Genomic DNA, 18009 nt, shown 5'->3' on the forward strand with positions numbered 1-18009 from the left:
GAAGGAAGGAAGGAAGGAAGGAAGGAAGGAAGGAAGGAAGGAAGGAAGGAAGGAAGGAAGGAAGGAAGGAAGGAAGGAAGGAAGGACCTTGTGAAGAATTTCATTACTAACTTTCCTCTGTTTGCTTGTCCCGTTTTCTATTTGTGTCCCACTATATGGGAAGGTCCATGAAGACAGAAATTTTTTTTATTAATCTTTATATTTCCCCCAAACATTTACCACAATGTTTTTTTTCCACAGAAAATATGTTGGATTAAATCGAACTGAACCAAATTATAAGTGAATATGACAAAACATCAATTGTCTGAAATATGAAAACCAAAGAGGAACATCAATAAGCTCTTTCATCCACACAAAGGCAGCCAGAAGCTATCAACAGTGGAAGAAGCATCCTGCTAGGTAAACCAGTATGAGTTAAAATGAATGGGCAGGAAGCCTGTACTAGTACTAGAACTCTTAAAGCCATGGGGCACTGCATGCCTGCAGCAGAATTTGGCCTGAGGGAATTTTCAGAGGGGAATGAAATCATTACTCAAGACTCAGGCCAGGGAAACATCTGGGGATGCAGTGACTCACTGGGGAGCCAAGTTCAAGAACCAGGGGCATTGAAGCCTGCTGGTAACTCTGGGCATGGAGACATCAAAGGAGGTGAAGGTCAGCTACAGAAGCCCAAGGGCAGCAAGGGGCCCTGGAACAAAAACCTAACTCAATTGAGGTTGAAGATATAAGTAAAGAAAAGCAACTGAACACTATAAAGAAATGTTATTTCTCAAAAGAAAGCCAAGAAACAAACTCAGAAGGAAAGAGAAACTCCCCAATGACTGCAAGCAAAGCCTTAAGGGAAAAAAAAGTAGATTGGTTACAAGTTCAAGAGTACTTGAATGAAATAAAATGACAGATAAAAAATAAAATTATAAATTAAATAAAAGCTCTGAAAGAAAGAACTGGAAGGAGAAAAAAGCAAAACAGCTTCTGCTAGGAGATAGAAAACCTTAATCAAGAAATAGATTCTCAGGAAATTGGAACAGAACAAAGAAAACTCAACATTTCCTTGAAGTGAGAAATACTAGAAATAAACCAAAATACTGAAAATCAGAAATTGAAGAAAATGTAACATATCTACAATAAAAAACAATTAAGCTGGAAAACTTAATTTTTAAAAACCATTTAACTCCCTGAAAGATAGTGCCTTTTGTTCCTCCACCCCAAAAAAGTCTGGAAGCCATATTTCAAGAAAGTATAAATGAAAACTGATTTACTATAGCATATTTCAGATTTAATAGAAATAACAAAGAGAAAACAAAAAGAGCATACCAGTCATTTGCTAAAAGAAGTTTCCCAAGTTAAAATTCCCAAGGATGTCATAGCCAAAATCCAAAGCTGTCATGTCAAAGAAAAATACCACAAGAAGTCAGAAACAATTCCAGTACCAAGGTTACAGTCAGAATCTTTTTAAGACTTGGCAGCAGCAACTGAAAAGAAGAGAAAATCTAGGAATACAATATTCCCAAGCAAGAAGTATACAATTTGGAATAATTTATACTGCAAGACTGGGTTTAATCCTCCATGGAAAAAAATGGACCTTTTATGGAAAGAACTTTATTTTTAAAAACCTTTTATAATAACCTTCTGTCTTAGAATTGATACTAAGTTCTAATGCAGTAGAGCTGTAAGGGCTAGGCATTTGGGGTTAATTGACTTGTTCAGAGTCATCCAGCTAGAAAGTATCTGAGGCTAAACTTGTACCCAAATCTTTCTGACTCCAAGCCTGGCTCTCTATCCACTGAGCTACCTACCTACCCCTTTCAAGCATTCTTGAAGAAAGATCATAGCTGAGGTGAAACTGAATTTAAAAGACAGGGGTCAAGAAAATCTAAGATAGATAAATGCATTTTAGCAATGGGAAGGGGCTAAAAATGATGGAGGGATATATTAGAAAGAAAGGAGGTAAAGTTTTTTTTTTTTTTAATCCTAATATCTTCAAGGGGTTATACAGGGAATTAAATAAGTGTGGGGGAAAAGGGGGAGGCTTAAACTTATTTTCAGATTTGATGATTATAAAAGAAGGAAAAGAGGAAAAAAGGAATACCCTTGGGAAAACATGTGCAACTTAAAAAGCTTTTTCATATAATTAGGAAGTGCAAAAAAAAAAAACATAGGGAAACAATTAATTGGTGGAAAGAAACTTTGTAGCAAGTTCCTCTAATAGCCATTATAGGGAACTGATTCAAATATGTATGGATAAGAGCCATTTCCCTATAGAAAAATGGTCTTGAGATTTGAATAGGAAGTTCTAAAAGAAAAAAAAAGCAAAATAATCAATAATGATATGAAAAAAAATTGCTCCTAATCACTTAAGATAAGAGAAAGGCAAATTAAAACTACTTAGAAGTTCTACCTCATATGCATCAAACTGGTCAAGATCAGACATAAGAAAAACAAAATAATTGGAGGGACTTTGAGAGGACTGGCATGTTGATGCAACATTGATAGGGCTGTGGATTGGTCTACTCCATTCTGGAAAGCAATCTGGAAGTATACGTAAAGTTTAACTCAACTGTATGCTCTTTAAACATTACAATTCTAGGCTATCCTTCAGAGAGATGAAAGAAAAAATATATGGACAAGAACTTTTGCTGTAGTAGCAAAGAAATGGAAACTGAGTGCTTATTAATTGGGGAATGGCTGAACAAATTACGGTATAGGAATGTAAAGAAATATTATATTATATGAAATGACAAAAGAGATGGATTCTGAGAAACCTGAGACGGCTTGTATAAAGTCACAGAAAGTGATGTAAGCAGGAACAAGAAAATTTATATGACTATAATATTATAAAGAAAAATAACTTAGAAATAATTAAGAACTTTGTCCAATGCAATGACCAACCATGACACCAGAGTACCATTCATGAAGCATATTTCTCACTTCTTAAGAGAATACTGTTGTATTTATGAGACACATTTCTGGACATGGCCAATATCTGAGTTTCTTGTCATAAGAGGAGTATTTGTGGAGCCCATAAGGAAAAACATAATAACAGTGACACCTTCTCTCCTTCATATCAATGGAGAGTCAAGAGAGGAACACAGACAAGCAGGACAATTTTGGGACTAATGTGATTTTTTTTTTTAAATCAAGATGTATGTAATGAGATTCTCAATTTCATATGATATAATGTGCCTCATTTGTTCCTCTAAGTATATGGAAGTAGAGAAAGATAATTAAAATTTTTTAAGCTTTCAAATAAGTTCATTAACTAGCACGGAGCTCTAAAATTAAAAAGTATAAAAGCAATCCAATTATGATGACTAAATTCCTTGATTCTCCATATCATATAGTTACAGAATGATTCTTTTCTATGTCCATCCATAAATTATTTCACTAAAAATAATACAATGGAAAAATAATTTTGTAGACATGAAATTTTAATTCAAAGTTATGTCCCAATGTAGCTAAAATCTGAATGATGAAAATTTTAAATAGGTACAAAGAACAGAGATAATGACAATAATAGTAACCTCTATATTCACAATTTTCCCCAAACTTTTTCCTTTTCCAATCTGGGATTCATAGGTTCATATAATGTGTGGGTTCAGGTAGGGATCCACGTATATATTTTTTACATATAGATTTTTTAAAATCCCCAATCTGGCCCTTCTTAGCTTTGCTGTTAATAAGTACTACAAAGACCTGGCATACCTGCAGCTAAAACTCAAGGAAGAGAAGGCTAGAAGTAGCACTACAATATACCTGGTACTCTCCTAGAGCTATCTCCCAGGCTGAAAATGATGGAAAATGAGCAAAATTGGGGGAGCAGTTGGGAGTAGAGGGGTCCATTTCCTCTTGGCTAAGATACTCTGGATTCCCTATAGTTGCCCCAGGCATAGCATAGACACCATTTTCTAATTGGTTGGACTTAACACTTCCTACCTAAAAAGAGGGAGAAGAATTTTCCCAAGGGACAGACAGTTAAGGTTGTCACCATCTAGAACCATTGCATGGCAAGTTTTTAGACAATTTAATTTGTGTAGTTGTTGTTTCTTTAAATAATGTATTAAAGCAGTGATTTTCAAAGAGTTGTCCATTAGCCCTTGGGGTGGGGTAGGGGTTCAAGAAGATTCTTTCAGGGGGGGCTGTGAGGTAAGAGTTATTTTTCTAGTAATATGAATTTTGTTATTTGTCTATTTAAATACTTTTTTCCCCTTTTCTAATGACATTATCTGTGTGAGGCTGGATTTTCTTTATATATTTAAATCAAAACAACGTATAGTAACAGAATGACTGCTGAATCAAATATAGAATCCTACTATCTTCTATTAAGCCAGACATTAGAGATGTTTTTTTAAAAATACAAAAACAATGCCAATCTTTTACCTATTTTGGTTTGTTTTGGGAAAGTTGTTTTTCATGTACTAGATTATTGTAAATAATTTTTTTAATTTATCAGTTTTAATTTTAAAAAGTTATAACCCACATAAAGAAAAGTTCTTTGGGGTCCTTTAAAGACTGAAAAGGGATCCTGAGACCAAAATAATTGAGAACTGCTATTCTATTAGCAAACGAGATGAAAGTAAAGCACTTAGCATAATGTCTGGCACACAGCAGGTGCTTAACAAATGTTTCTCTCCTTCCTTTCCCTTATTAAAAACTCTAGAGCAAAAATGATATTGTCTGGAAAACATGACATGATATATGTCTATAGTTCTCAACCTTTTTTTTACATGCTCTTCTCTCCCCTGTTGACAATCTAGTAAAAACCCATCAACTCTTTCTCAAAATAAAGTTTCTCAATAATTGAAGAAGATGCTAGATATCACTTTCTCTAGTAACAAATTCTAACTTTTTTCTCATCCAAAAGAAGACCTTCCCATCCACCCCTACCCCTTGAAATCTATCCTTGGAACCAAGATTAAGAATTCATGTCAGAGTATTAGGAAACCAAAAATGTGGTAGATACTAAATATTATATTTTGACCTTTAAAAAACCTAAAAGGTCAGATCTGTCATGAAAGAAAGTAAATAAGTGCATTTTTAACTCCAAGTCACTGCTATGCCATAAACCCACAAAGAGATTATTGAGAATTGTCTCAATGTGTAATGAAAAAGATAAGAAAACAGAAAGATTAAAATAAATATAATGTGGCTATGCCACATGCTAGCTGTAATGGGATGCTTAAGTGAAAAGGCCTTGGTGGTGATTTACTGTAAGCTCAAAATGAGTCACCCGAGTGATGTGATAGCCAAAAAGGCTGTTCTGATCTTCGGTGACATTAATAGATGTGGAGGGGCCACAGTGAGCTAGATGACAGCTCCACTGTATCCTTTCCTGGTGAGTCTGAGTCTGGACTTACTCGTATCTGGCTTGGGGTTCTGTATTTTAGAAAGGATGCTGATAAGGCTAAGAACTTGCAGAGGGTCATCAAACTGTAGGATCATAGATTTGTAACCGGAAAAGATCTTAGAGGTCACTGACTCCAGCCTCCTCATTTTACGTATCAGGGAGCCGAGGACCTAAGTCAAACAGCTACTAAGTATCTGGGGGGGGTGTGTGGATGTGTATTTGTTACTAGAAATGAAGAAAGTTTGGAACCAAGATCTTCCTGACTCCAAATTGAGGTTTTTACCCACTACTACTACTGTGTTCATTCACTTTAGAGTTATTCTACTGAGGGGTACAGAATGAAAATTATATTGACAGAAATGGTCACTGTATCATCTTGTTTAAAAAAAATTTTTTAATAGTAGGAGAGGGAGGGGAGTATTCATTGAGTATTGGGAGCAATTTTAAAGAGTAAAAGGCATCAGGAGAGTTAGGAGACCTAGAATCTTGCAATATAATGAGAATTAAAGAAACTGAGAATATTTACCATGAAGAAGAAAAGACTTTGTGGGGGAGAAGTCTTAAATATTTGAAAGGCTGTCATGTAGAAAAGGGATTAGGTTTGTTTTTCTTGGTCCAGGATTGCAGACCAATGGATTGAAATTACAGGAAGATTGATTTTGGCTCAACATAAGGAGAAACTTCCTAACAAGTGAAGCTGTCCAAAAATGGAACAGACTGCTTCAGGGAATAGTGATTTCCCAATCAGTGAAGTCTTTTATTTAGAGGCTGGATAACCAGGGAATTACAGAATTACTGACTTGTAAGACTTGATCTCAGAGGTCAACCGAGTGAAAATAAAACAGGAATTCCCTCTATAACATTACTGACGAGTAGACATCAAGTCCAGGCTTAAAGACCTTCAATAAATGGTTAACCACTGCCCTGCGTGTTACCCATTCTGCTTTGGGGCAGTTCTAATTTTAGGAAGTCTTTCCTTATATCAAGACAAAATCTGACTTAGGCTCTGCTCTTAGTTCTACCTTCTGGGCTTAAGTAAAACAAATTGAATCCCTCTGAAGGATTGGAAGGGATGGAAACCCTTCAAATAGTTGGACATAATTATTTGAGAGTCCTCACTAAGTCATCTCTCTTTCCCAGGTCAAAGAATTCCAATTCCTTCAACCAATCCTTTACTGTCATCTTCATCCAGTTGTCTTACTATCCTGGCTGCCCACCTCTAGTTTCTCAATTTCCTTCCTAAATTGTGGTCTGATTAAAAGAGAGTACAAGAGGACTAACACTTTCCTCACTTTGGACAATGAACTTAATGTTTACTGATGCTTTATATCTTTAAAAAAAAAAGGTATCACTTCATAATAATGTCCCCATAGAACCATCTCCTACAACAATAAAGATATAATTAAACAGAATCTGCTGACATCCTGGTCATGTCTGACAATGTACACTTCATTCTTCGCCATAATCCACCATCTCTCTACTTAGAGAAGAGAGAAAAGTATGCTTTATTATCATGTTTCTGGAATCAAGACAAATCACTGAATTGGTCTGAATTCTAATGTCTTTAAGTGTTGTAAAAGTGAATGTAATAGTCCATAACATTCCTGTGTCACAATTTGTATTGTCATTCTCTAAATGATAGACACACAATCTGTTTTCAGGTTGCTTTTTTTTTGTTGTTGTGGTGGTGGTTTTTGATACCACAAAATGTAAGGCTATGAATATTCCGGCATATATGGCGACCTTGGCTCTGACCTCTTGGGTAGTGCTTAGCAATGGTCTAAATCCTAGTCAAAGTGTAGGAAATTAATGCAGGCTATTCATTGGAAGGACAATACTGAAGCTGAAGCTTAAGTATTAGGGCCACACAATGAGAGGACAGGACTCATTGGGAAAGACCCTGACAGTGGGAAATATTGAAGGAAAAAAGGAGAAGAAGGCAGAGGATGAGATAGATAGTGTCATGTAAGCCAACAAACATGAGTCTGGACAGATTTAGAAAGAAAGTAGAGACTATAAGAGCCTGGAGAGCTATGGTTACACAAATGAATGACAATAAAATGTAGCAACAGAATGGTGCCTCTTCTAACTTAGTTTCAAATTCTTTTCCAGAAATTTGACCAATTCATGAATGCAACAACAATTTGTTAGTGACCCTATACACATCGAAAGACTCCCAATTTTAAAGATATACGTAATTCCCTCCAAAGTTGTACAACAGAACTTGGCCACATCTCATTTTACGTTATCCCTGTCCATGCCCTCCCAGAAATTCTCCCAAGATCTCTGCAATGACAGCTTTCTCCTTAGTCTTTTACACCCTGGAGGTATTGCTGCAGTTCTCTGACTATCCATTTATTGCATTATGTCACTCTCATTATATGACCCATCCATTTCCTTTTCCAACAATTTTTTTTTCCAAATTATATTTTTTGGCTAGTCTTTCAGCACAAGTCAACACTAGTAATAAGTTATGATCAACTTATATTCATGTCAGGCATCATTCTATACACAATTTTGATTCTTTGGAGAATACAGTGTTCCATGACTCAGAGCCACGTATCATCACAGGAAGTACAGGATGCCATGCCTTTAACAATACAACCTAAGAATACATTCTCTTTTTTGGCTGCCACATCACATTGTTGATTCATACTGAGGCTGTAGGCATTTAATACTCTTAGATCTTTCTCTTTTTTCAAACGAATTGTTGCCTAACTACACACCTCCCCCACTTTTCCTTGAATAATTGAGTTTTTGAACCCAAATGAGCTTGTAGAGAATATTGTAATTGGGATTTTTGCACTGGCTCCAGGTTTGACAAGAGGCCCCTTCCAGGGCTACAGTTCTTTGAATCTAGTCTCAAGTCTTTCCTTTTAACGTCAAGAAAATAAAGTCACTGCTCAAAATGAGAGCACTTTATCATTTATTAGCAGTTGAATCAAACAAGTATTAACATGACCGCCCCTCTTTTTAAGTTACTGGCATCATAACCAAGTCAAAGGTGACTCTTTACTGAGATACAAAGGACAGTAAAATCATGAGATTCCCAGGTATTACTTTAATCACCCCAACAGCTGACAAGACCTCAAGAGATTTCTTATAATCCCAGTGAAGAGTGAATCTAATTTTGCTTTCATAAAACTGGAATCCTTGGAACCATAAGCATTCCTCTCAGGAAAATATGTTTGTCTTCGGTCCTTTTATTTTTTTTTTATCAATACCATTATTGGAAGTTGTTAGTTCTCAAATAAAATTTGTTAATTTTATTTGTTTGTCTAGAGGGAATTGCCTCCTCCAAACAAGTTTGCTCAAACAACAGTATCAGAATCCCATCTAAACCATCTTCTCAAGGCCTCACAGGGTAATATTTATAGTCTGTTATTGGTAGCTGCTCCACTCGCCAAGGATGATTTAAGTAAGGACTGTTTCTCTTAATCAGTTTAATCTTTACTTTTTTGGTGCTACAAAAGGATGCTGATATGAATGGAAAGTTTTACTTTCTCTTCAGTTTGCTTTTAGATCAATTGACCAGTCTTCTACAGTAAGAATGTTATCACTGAGAAGAATAAACTCCTTTCTTAAACACCAAAGCCAACGTGGACAAAAAATAATAGTAATCAATTCTTATATCTATTTGTGTAGAACTTGGCAATTGTACTTCATATTTATCAACAATCCTGATCAACTGAATGACAAACGCTTTATAAAAGCAATTCCTAAGTGAATATACATAATGTAAAAATTATCTTGATGGGATAAAATTTGCTTACTCTGGCAAAGTCTAAATAGGATTGGTCCAGGCTATCTTTTCATTTTTACCCCATTTTTGGCTAAGTACTTATATTACAAATAATTGTACATTCCATCTTGGCACTTCTTCTACAAAATAGCAAGACCCCAAAACAAGGATTCAGTCTTGTTTCTTCTAATAAAACTCCCATTTCATAGGTACCAATTCATTCCTCTTTGAAAGCTACTCTCTACTACCAGAGGAAGAAGGTAGGTGGTATAGTGGATAGAGTGCCAGACCTAGAGTCAGGAAGACTCATCTTCTCAAGGTCAAATCTGGCTTCAGACACTTCCTAGCTATGTGACCTTGGGGAAGTCCCTTAACCCTATTGTCCTCAGTTTCCTCATCTGTAAAACTAGCTAGAGAAGGAAATGGCAAACCACTCTAGTATCTTTGTCAAGAAAACCCTAAATGGGGTCGTGAAGAGTTGAACATGACTGAAAAACAACTAAATAAAACTACTACCAGTTCCCTCTTTTATGGAACATCCTCAAAGCTATTGTACATGGCTGAATTCATAAACATGCACTGGGGTGTCCAGAAAGGAAAGAAGGGTCAATGAGAAAACTCCCTTGGGGTATGGCAGTATAACCAGCTCATATTCTATCATTTGTCTTATCATTTCCATTCTCCTGGTCATGTTCCCAGTCCCTAGTGCCTGAATTATTTTAAGTCTAACTGTTCTCTCTTCCTACAGTCTGCCTTCTAACTGATCCTGAAAACCATTGCCAAGGTAACTTTCCTAAAATATCACTTCTGTGTTGCTCCTCAATTCAATTCCCTATCTTAAAAACTTCCACTGACTCCTTATTGACAAGAAGATAAAATATCAACTTCTTAGCATGACATTGAAGGCTTCCGTCATCTGTCCTCAAATCTACCCTTCTAAACTTATTTTTTACATCTTTTCAACACTTATTCATTAGCCTTCCACTGTAGCTAGCTTTCCTTCCTGGACTCAAAAGATACTTACTCATTACTAGCTTTTTATGAGCATTGTTAATTCATTGTGCCCAGAATATTTACCTTTCATTTCTTCCAATGCAAAAAATACTAAATACCTTTTAATTGACTCAGGCCCCATTTTTAGTAACTTGTATTGTCTTCAATATAAATTGAATCCTTCCTTTTCAGAAACAATTTATGTCTTCATTAATTTGGTACTGAATTAAACTAGTAATTTATTTAGTTTTTTGTTTCTTACAGAGCCAACTTCATTGTAAGCTATTGATGGGGAGGACCGAGTCATATGTGTCTTTACATAACCCATGATTCCCTGTGTCATAGCAATTTTTGCCTTGTTGCTTCTCCAAGGTTAATTCAAGTTGGGTTCCAGACTAGGAAATTTCTAAAAATATTTAATAGCCAGTGTATCTATTATTTCTGACTTAAAGAATTCCACCACACCCACCACACCTGCAAAAAAGTTTAAAATATGAGGCAAAACAAGTAAAATTTGAAACAAAGTTATTATCAGTCATCTACACACAAAGAGAAGTATCTATCATCGGAAAGCTCACTTTTTAAAAGTAATTTAAGTGAAATACACATTTTATTTTTAAATTGGCATTTAAGAGCCTATAAAGAGTTTATTGTGAAGAACTAATGGAGATATATCATATTATATGATATTTTTTGTTTGTTTTCAATCAACTAAACTCATCCAAGAAATTTTGAGTAATCTTCATAGTTTCCAGCACATAAAGCCAATATAGTTAATATTTATTTTTAAAGGACTGAAAATCTACAGGCGTTGACAAGATATTAATTAGGTAAAAAGAATTCCATTTTATGTTTTTACTTACTCAGGGGACAAATGAAGGCAAGTTCCCAATTTTTTCTGGATTTTGCTTTTAGTCCAGTTTTCTATCTTCAATTACCTGCCAAAAGGAGGAAAAAACCCACAAAGTTTTAGTAAAATAGCTTTAAAAATAAACTCATAATTACCCTATAATCAGAAAAATTTTGTATTTCATTTTTATGAAAAATCTACATTCACTACAAAACCTTTAACCTACTGAGTAGAACCAACGCCATATCTCATTCTAAAAAGTTTAGGTCCCCTTTTAAAATATATAATGAAAATAGAGCAAAACTTTTTTTAGAAGAAAGACCTGAAAATTTCACCATCAACTGGTGAAAGGCTTAATAAACAAATTGTAGTATTCTGCTTTAAGAAATAATGAACACTGGCAGATAGGCGGCTCAGCAGATAGGTAGCCAGCCTTTAAGTCAGGAGGACCTGGGTTCAAATCTAGCCTCACATATTTCCTAGCCATATCATCCTGGGCAAGTCATTTAACCCCAGGTGCTTAGCCCTTAACACCTAATTTGCCATGGAACTGATACTTAGCATTGATTCTAAGGCAGAAGGCATGGATTTAAAGAAAAAAGAAACAAACATGATGAATAGAGAGAAGCAAGGATGCAAAGTAAATAGAACCAGGAAAACAAAAGACACAGTTGTTAACAGGGAAATAGGATTATGACAAAACAATTAAAACTGAATGTTACAAAATTATAAAGAACAAACTTGGCCCCACATGAGAGCTCAGAGAAGAAACTGCCCCCCTCTCATTCTTTACACACACTTCTTTGCAGACACGGGAGAGACCATGAATGTGGAATGCTGCAAGTAACATGAGACTTTTTTTGATATATTTAGTCTCAAATAATTTTTTTTGTTGTTCATCCTTTTTTTAAAAAACCTTTACCTTCCATCTTAGAATCAGTACTAAGTTTTTATTCCAAGGCAGAAAAATGACAAAGTCAAAGCATTGGGGGGTAAGTGCCCTCCAAGGTCACACAGCTACGAAGTATCTGATGTCACATTTGAACCCAGGATCTCCCATCTTTAGGAATGGCTCTGAATCCACTGAGTTCTGAATCCATTTCCCCCTTTTCCTCTGTATTATTCTTTATTTATAAGGGATAACTCACAGGGAGGGTGTGGGACACAGTGAAAAACTGTAAGATATTCCAATGGATGTGAAGAAGGAATAGAGCTAACGCAAGAATCAGAATCCCTTGTAAAACCAGCAAAAGAAAGAGATGGTAAGACTGTGATGTGCAGGATAAAGAAGATACTGCGGAGAGTATCTCTACAGGCATTGCAGAGCAAATGAACTGGATTGACACTAACATTCAAGATAGGTAGTCCTATGGACAAACTGAGAGTGGTTCCAAGAAAAGGTCTGCTCTTTCGTATGTCTGTTGACAGACTCAATAATATAATCTATTTTTCTAGTGCCCGAATGTTTCCAGTAATCTCTCAATCACAAAAAGACCAGAGGTTGACTAGACAAAGAAACAAATGTAAATTTAGGAAAATAGTTCAACTTCTGCCTAAATGTTAGACATTTTCTTAACTGAAGGCTTGCAGCAATTGTCATTGAATTCATAAATTTTGGGGGGAGGGGAGGGGGGTAGTAGTGTTGGTATTTGCCATAATTTCATTCTCTTCCCTCTCTAATAAGTATATAACACAGCTGTCTATGCATATACATCTATATACACATGTGTATGTGTGTCTTACCTTTAGAAAACAATTCAAATATCCCTCAATCAATAACATTTGCATATGGTTATTGCATATATATGAGGTTATAGGGTATATAAGTTGTTGTACAATTAAGTTCTATTTATAGAAAAATATCCCCAAGGTGACCAAACTGAGAACTTTCCTTAAACAAAAAAAGGATTTGCCTTATAACATATAGAAAATTATATTCTAGTATAGCAATATTATACATACCGAGAATTATAATCTCTACCATCCAGGCATATTCCATACTGCACCATCACAAAAACAATACTGAAAACATTTTCAGAATCCTCTAGAAAATAGCAAGAAAGTTTCGCTTGCTTCTAGGGCTCGGCCCAATTCATTAGAAAAATTTTAACCAGCCCTACATCTGACCTACATTTGGCCTACAGTCAGCCCTACATCTGACCATGCCAAGAACTAAAACTGGTAATTGATGCTTCAAGGAAGCACATGCTTACGTGTGTTCATTTCCCTCCAAATGTTCTTCCTGATTTCAACTCTACCATCATCATCATCTTGTCCCTCCCTCCAACCCCCTAAGCTCATCACCAGGAAATACATCATCATGGAGACTACAGTTTTGGTATTCACACTTCCTCAGTATCCTTATTTGCATCTAAGTCTCTGATTGGTGGGCTAAAAGGTACTCCTCCCAAAGTCTTCCTTTACAGAGTCTAGCCAACTCTTCCTTTCCCACCAGCTGCTCTACTTGGTTCTTTGATGGGAGGGGGAGAATATCTTCCTCCCATTTGGTCTGGAAACTCCTAGAAAGCAGGGACCATTTTTCTTTTTATTTGTATTCTCAGCCCTTTGGCACAGTGCCTGGCACAAAGTAGGGGCTTAATAAATAAATGTGGTTGGACATCAAAGTCAAAATCCTGGGCCCACTGTCAGTGGTCCTGATTTTTGTCCTGCCATTGGACTCTGATGACTGGAAAAGAGAGGCTGGCAACTTTGTGTAACTCTGACTCCTTTAAATCCAACCTTAAACTAATCAAGACACTGCCCGATGATGTCAATCGTCTTCTTCGAAAATGAAAGATGAGCAACGTATTATATGATGGATCTTTTGTGGTAAGTGGAATATAGTGTTCTGAATACCTGAAACATATAGCACTTCTTAGTAGAGGCAAAAGAGAACACAATATAACATAGCAGAATAGTCTATTCTTAGTGGAGGCAAAAAGAGAACATAATACAACATAGCAAAATAATCTATTGAAAAAGTACATAGAGACAAATCTCTATGTGTATATTATACAGTGTCCGTTACTTACTTAATAGATGGCCTCACACTAATTGTTTTCATTGTTGTATGGACTCGTTTACTACATTTTTAAAGAAGGAAATGAACTAGCTCCATTCCTTTAAGACAATGAATATCCAAGGATGTAGCTATCACTTAGAAAAGGATCAATAGCAGAATCTTTATAATCTGCTGCTGATGCTGTTGCTGCTTAACTCACTCAGTCTTTTAGCATCATTTGATCTCTCCCATTCTCACTCATCTCCTTTGCAAGCTAGATAATGAATAAGCATGAACTTGTATTACATCTGTAACTTTTACAATGTAAAACCAGAACCATAAAATTAAAGCAATCCAAAATAATAGGAATGACAAGCCACTAATGGCGACTATTTTTACATTCCAATGATATATTAGTTATAAATAATATTTATTCTTGGCAGAACCTTGGGCTTGCAAATGCATATATTTCATGCCAACAACACTCAGAAAAATACATGTATATAGATTATTGTTGACATGCATACCATTTTACTGATCATTTCTTTTGTGCGATTAAAGAATCCATCATGTTCTTTGTATAAGATATTCAGTGACATAAAATTACGAGTAATCTCCTTATCCAAACTACAAGAGACTATACAAAATTCCGTGTGGAAATAAAGTGAATTGTACATATCAGATTTCCTATTTGAAGATCATTTACTATATGCAAATCTAGTATGTCAGTCTCAGGAAATGATTTAGTAATAATATGAGTTAATCAATTCCATAAGATATAATTAAGTTATTCAGCTAGATTTGAGTCTCACTGAGGGAATCCTAGCTATCACAGACAGAATTTTAACTAGTCATCATGTCCTATAAGAACTCAGAAGAATATAATTATCAATCATGACTCCAGAGAGCTAATGATGGTACATACCACCTTCGTCTTCTCTGGAATGAAATGTTAAGAATACAGGAGCAGAATAAGGCATGTGCCATCAGACATGGTCAAACTGGCCTTGCATATTAGTATTTTTTGTTGTTATAATGTAGAATCCTATAATCGAGGAAAACATACTGGAAAATGACTAGGATGTTTAAAAATCATCACTAACAAAACAAAAAACAATCAAGTGAGTATGGGAGAGGAAGTTATATAATCACAGAAATGTATAAAAAGGGGAACTAAAGCAAACAGTGTTAAAAGTGACTTGCCCAGAGAGAAGGATCAGACATGACTGAAAAACGACTGAGCAACAATAGAAGGGGGGGGGGGAAACATGGGCAGACCATGTAGCAAAAATGATGGATAGCTGGCATACAGCTAGGTCCCATTAGTACAAATAATTAATCCCCTGAAGTGGTCGCATTATTCATATTCTCACTTACTCTAAGTTATAATTATGTAAAATATGGTAAGTAGTTCCAGCCCAATGGAAATATGCACTGAAATTTTCAAGGGATTCCTTGTTTGAACTAATCAGGACCTGGCCTTACTCTACTGGCATCCATGACATGTCAAGACCAACAGAAAAGGGTCTCCCAGCAAATGGGACAGACAAATCCCTTTCCTCCTCTCCTTTGAGGATTTACTGGAAGACATGACAAGAGTTGTACAAAATGATGAATTGCAATCTAGCACCCCTGGAAGAAGGACCACAGACAGATCCACTGAGGTATGATTTCCCCATGAATATTTCTCTTTCTAAACTGTTTTACAATTAATTTAACTTCTATATTACTTCATAGTTCTAAATAGGGTTTAATGTAATCTTTATTAAAAATATATCTTTAGGATTAAAGACAATGAATGCATTAAAAAGAGCTGGATCAGTTATTTTTTTTCTAACATATACACCTAATTTTTAAGTGAAAAGTTATTAAAATAAATTTGCACAGCTGTAAAGCCTAATGTTTCATAAGAGCCTAAATAATCCTCATGCTTTGGCACTAATTAGTTTTCCAATTTATAGATGACTAAATGCTTCACAAGATACTAAGGCACTTTGAAAGAACCCTAAACAATCTGTTTTGAATCTTAAAAAGTCCTGTCTCTCCACCATTTGCACTAAGCATTAAATAAGATTTTAAATATAATTACAAAATACATTATTTATCTCTGAATTCATGCTCCAAATTCCCAAACACCATATGTTTATACAGTGTTCATATTTCAGTTTCTATCATAAAGACATATGCAAAATCATGTCCTATTCACCCCACATCTCCCTCATCATTGCCAGTCGTCCTGACTTTTGTCTTGCCAATGGACTTCCATGACTCTGGAAGAGAAAGTAAGACCACTGCGTGCAACACCACTTCATTTAAATCCGATTCACACAGGTCAAGACATCACCCCATGTGGTCACTGGTCCTCCTCCAAAGGATGAACAACAAACAACTCTTCAAATTAGAATAAACGAGATAAAAATTGGTAAAGTGTTTAGCATAGAACCTAGCACACAGTAGGAGTTTAACAAATACAAAGCTCCTTTCCCCTTTCTTCATCCAACTGACAAATGGATATATTTGCATATTTTAAGATGAGATAAATGAGGAGAACTAATGCTGCTAACAGGTAAAAAACAATTAGCAAGTAACAACACCAAGGAAATTAGGATCCTGGAAATATTCCTAAAGTAACTTCAGAAGTTAGTCAACAAGCAGATGCTATTTGCATTTCATATTTTCATTTCACAGATATTTTATTTCACCCTAGGGGAACTCAGAGCTTACAAGTCAATCAAAGGAGAAGGCATTCGTTACTTAAACAATCAACTTTGGGAAAATGAGCAAAAAAGGAAAGTAAATGAACTGGACATAAAAGTTTATATCATAAATAAGTTGGAGTAATTAGAAAGGAAATAACCTTTTGCAATTATGGATAGGGAAAGCTCTTGACCAAACAAGGGACAGAAAATATCATAAGATAATATGGCTCTTTTTTATTATCGCTATTAGATAAAAATTGAAAAAAAACTGATGAAATAAGATGAATGCAATAATAACTAGAAGGGAAAAAATTAACTGTGAACAATCATGCAATTTTCTCTTTTTAAGATATGATAGTAAAGGGGGCAGCTGGGCTGCTCGGTGGATTGAGAGCCGGGCCTAGAGACGGAAGTTCCTAGGTTCAAATCTGGCCTCAGACACTTCACAGCTGTGTGACCCTGGGCAAGTCACTTGACCCCCATTGCCTCCCCTTACCACTCTTCTGCCTTGGAGCCAATACACAGTATTGACTCCAAGATGGAAGTTAAGGGTTTTAAAAAATTAAAAAAAAAAAAAAAAAAAAGATATGGTCATAAACGAGACAGACAGACAGACAGACAGACAGACAGACAGACAGACAGACAGAGACAAGAGACAAGAGACAAGAGACAGAGACAGACAGAGAGAGAATAAGACAGTTTTAATACATAAATGGCCAAATGATACGAGTGGGTAGTTCTCAAAAGATGTCAAGGTATAAGCTAAATTAAAAAATTGTTCAAAATCACTAAGTGAATAAGAAAATTGCAAATTAAAACAACTCTAAGGTTATATATCATACTCATCAATTTGGCAAAGATCAAAAAAAAGGAAAGTGGCAGTGGGCTAGGTAATTATGGAATCAATTTTAGAAAGCAATTTAAGTTATTAAAATTTCACATCTTCAAAACTGATAAAGACCTGAATTTCAAAAAATGCTCCTAGTAGGCTTTTCTATATAATCAAAATATTGAAAACTAAGGGGAGGAGGTTGAGCAGAGGTCCTTCAACTAGGCAATAAATAACAAATTATGTAGTACTCTTCATCCTCAGTTCTCTGACCTAGTGGTTTATCACTGCATTCAGTTTCTAAAATATTTTGAAGTTGCTTTTCTTTATAATGTCATCATTACACAAATTATTTTCATGTTTTCTTAACTATGCATCAGTTCATACAAGTCTTCCCAGTTTCCTCTGAACTGAAAGCTAAAATGTTTTGCAAGATCTGAGTGGAATTTATGCTTTGAGTTAGGATTGTGCTGGATGGCCTCTAAATATCTTCCACTTCTAGGATTTTATGCAGTGATATCACTCCAATTTTTTTTAAAACAGAATATCTA

The 18009-nt window shown here is 35.4% G+C and overlaps 1 protein-coding gene across 1 annotated transcript in view; it reads right to left on the reverse strand.

Annotated features, from left to right (window-relative positions):
* The window catches only part of TBL1X (transducin beta like 1 X-linked), a 288121-nt gene that overhangs the window by 249099 nt on the left and 21013 nt on the right, over nt 1–18009 (reverse strand). The window contains exon 2 of the mRNA XM_044669273.1: nt 10943–11017. The gene's annotated coding sequence lies outside the window, so the exon portion shown is untranslated. The remainder of the gene's footprint in view (nt 1–10942; nt 11018–18009) is intronic.

Source organism: Gracilinanus agilis, chromosome 3 (assembly GCF_016433145.1).
Source record: "Gracilinanus agilis isolate LMUSP501 chromosome 3, AgileGrace, whole genome shotgun sequence".
Lineage (NCBI taxonomy): Eukaryota > Metazoa > Chordata > Mammalia > Didelphimorphia > Didelphidae > Gracilinanus > Gracilinanus agilis.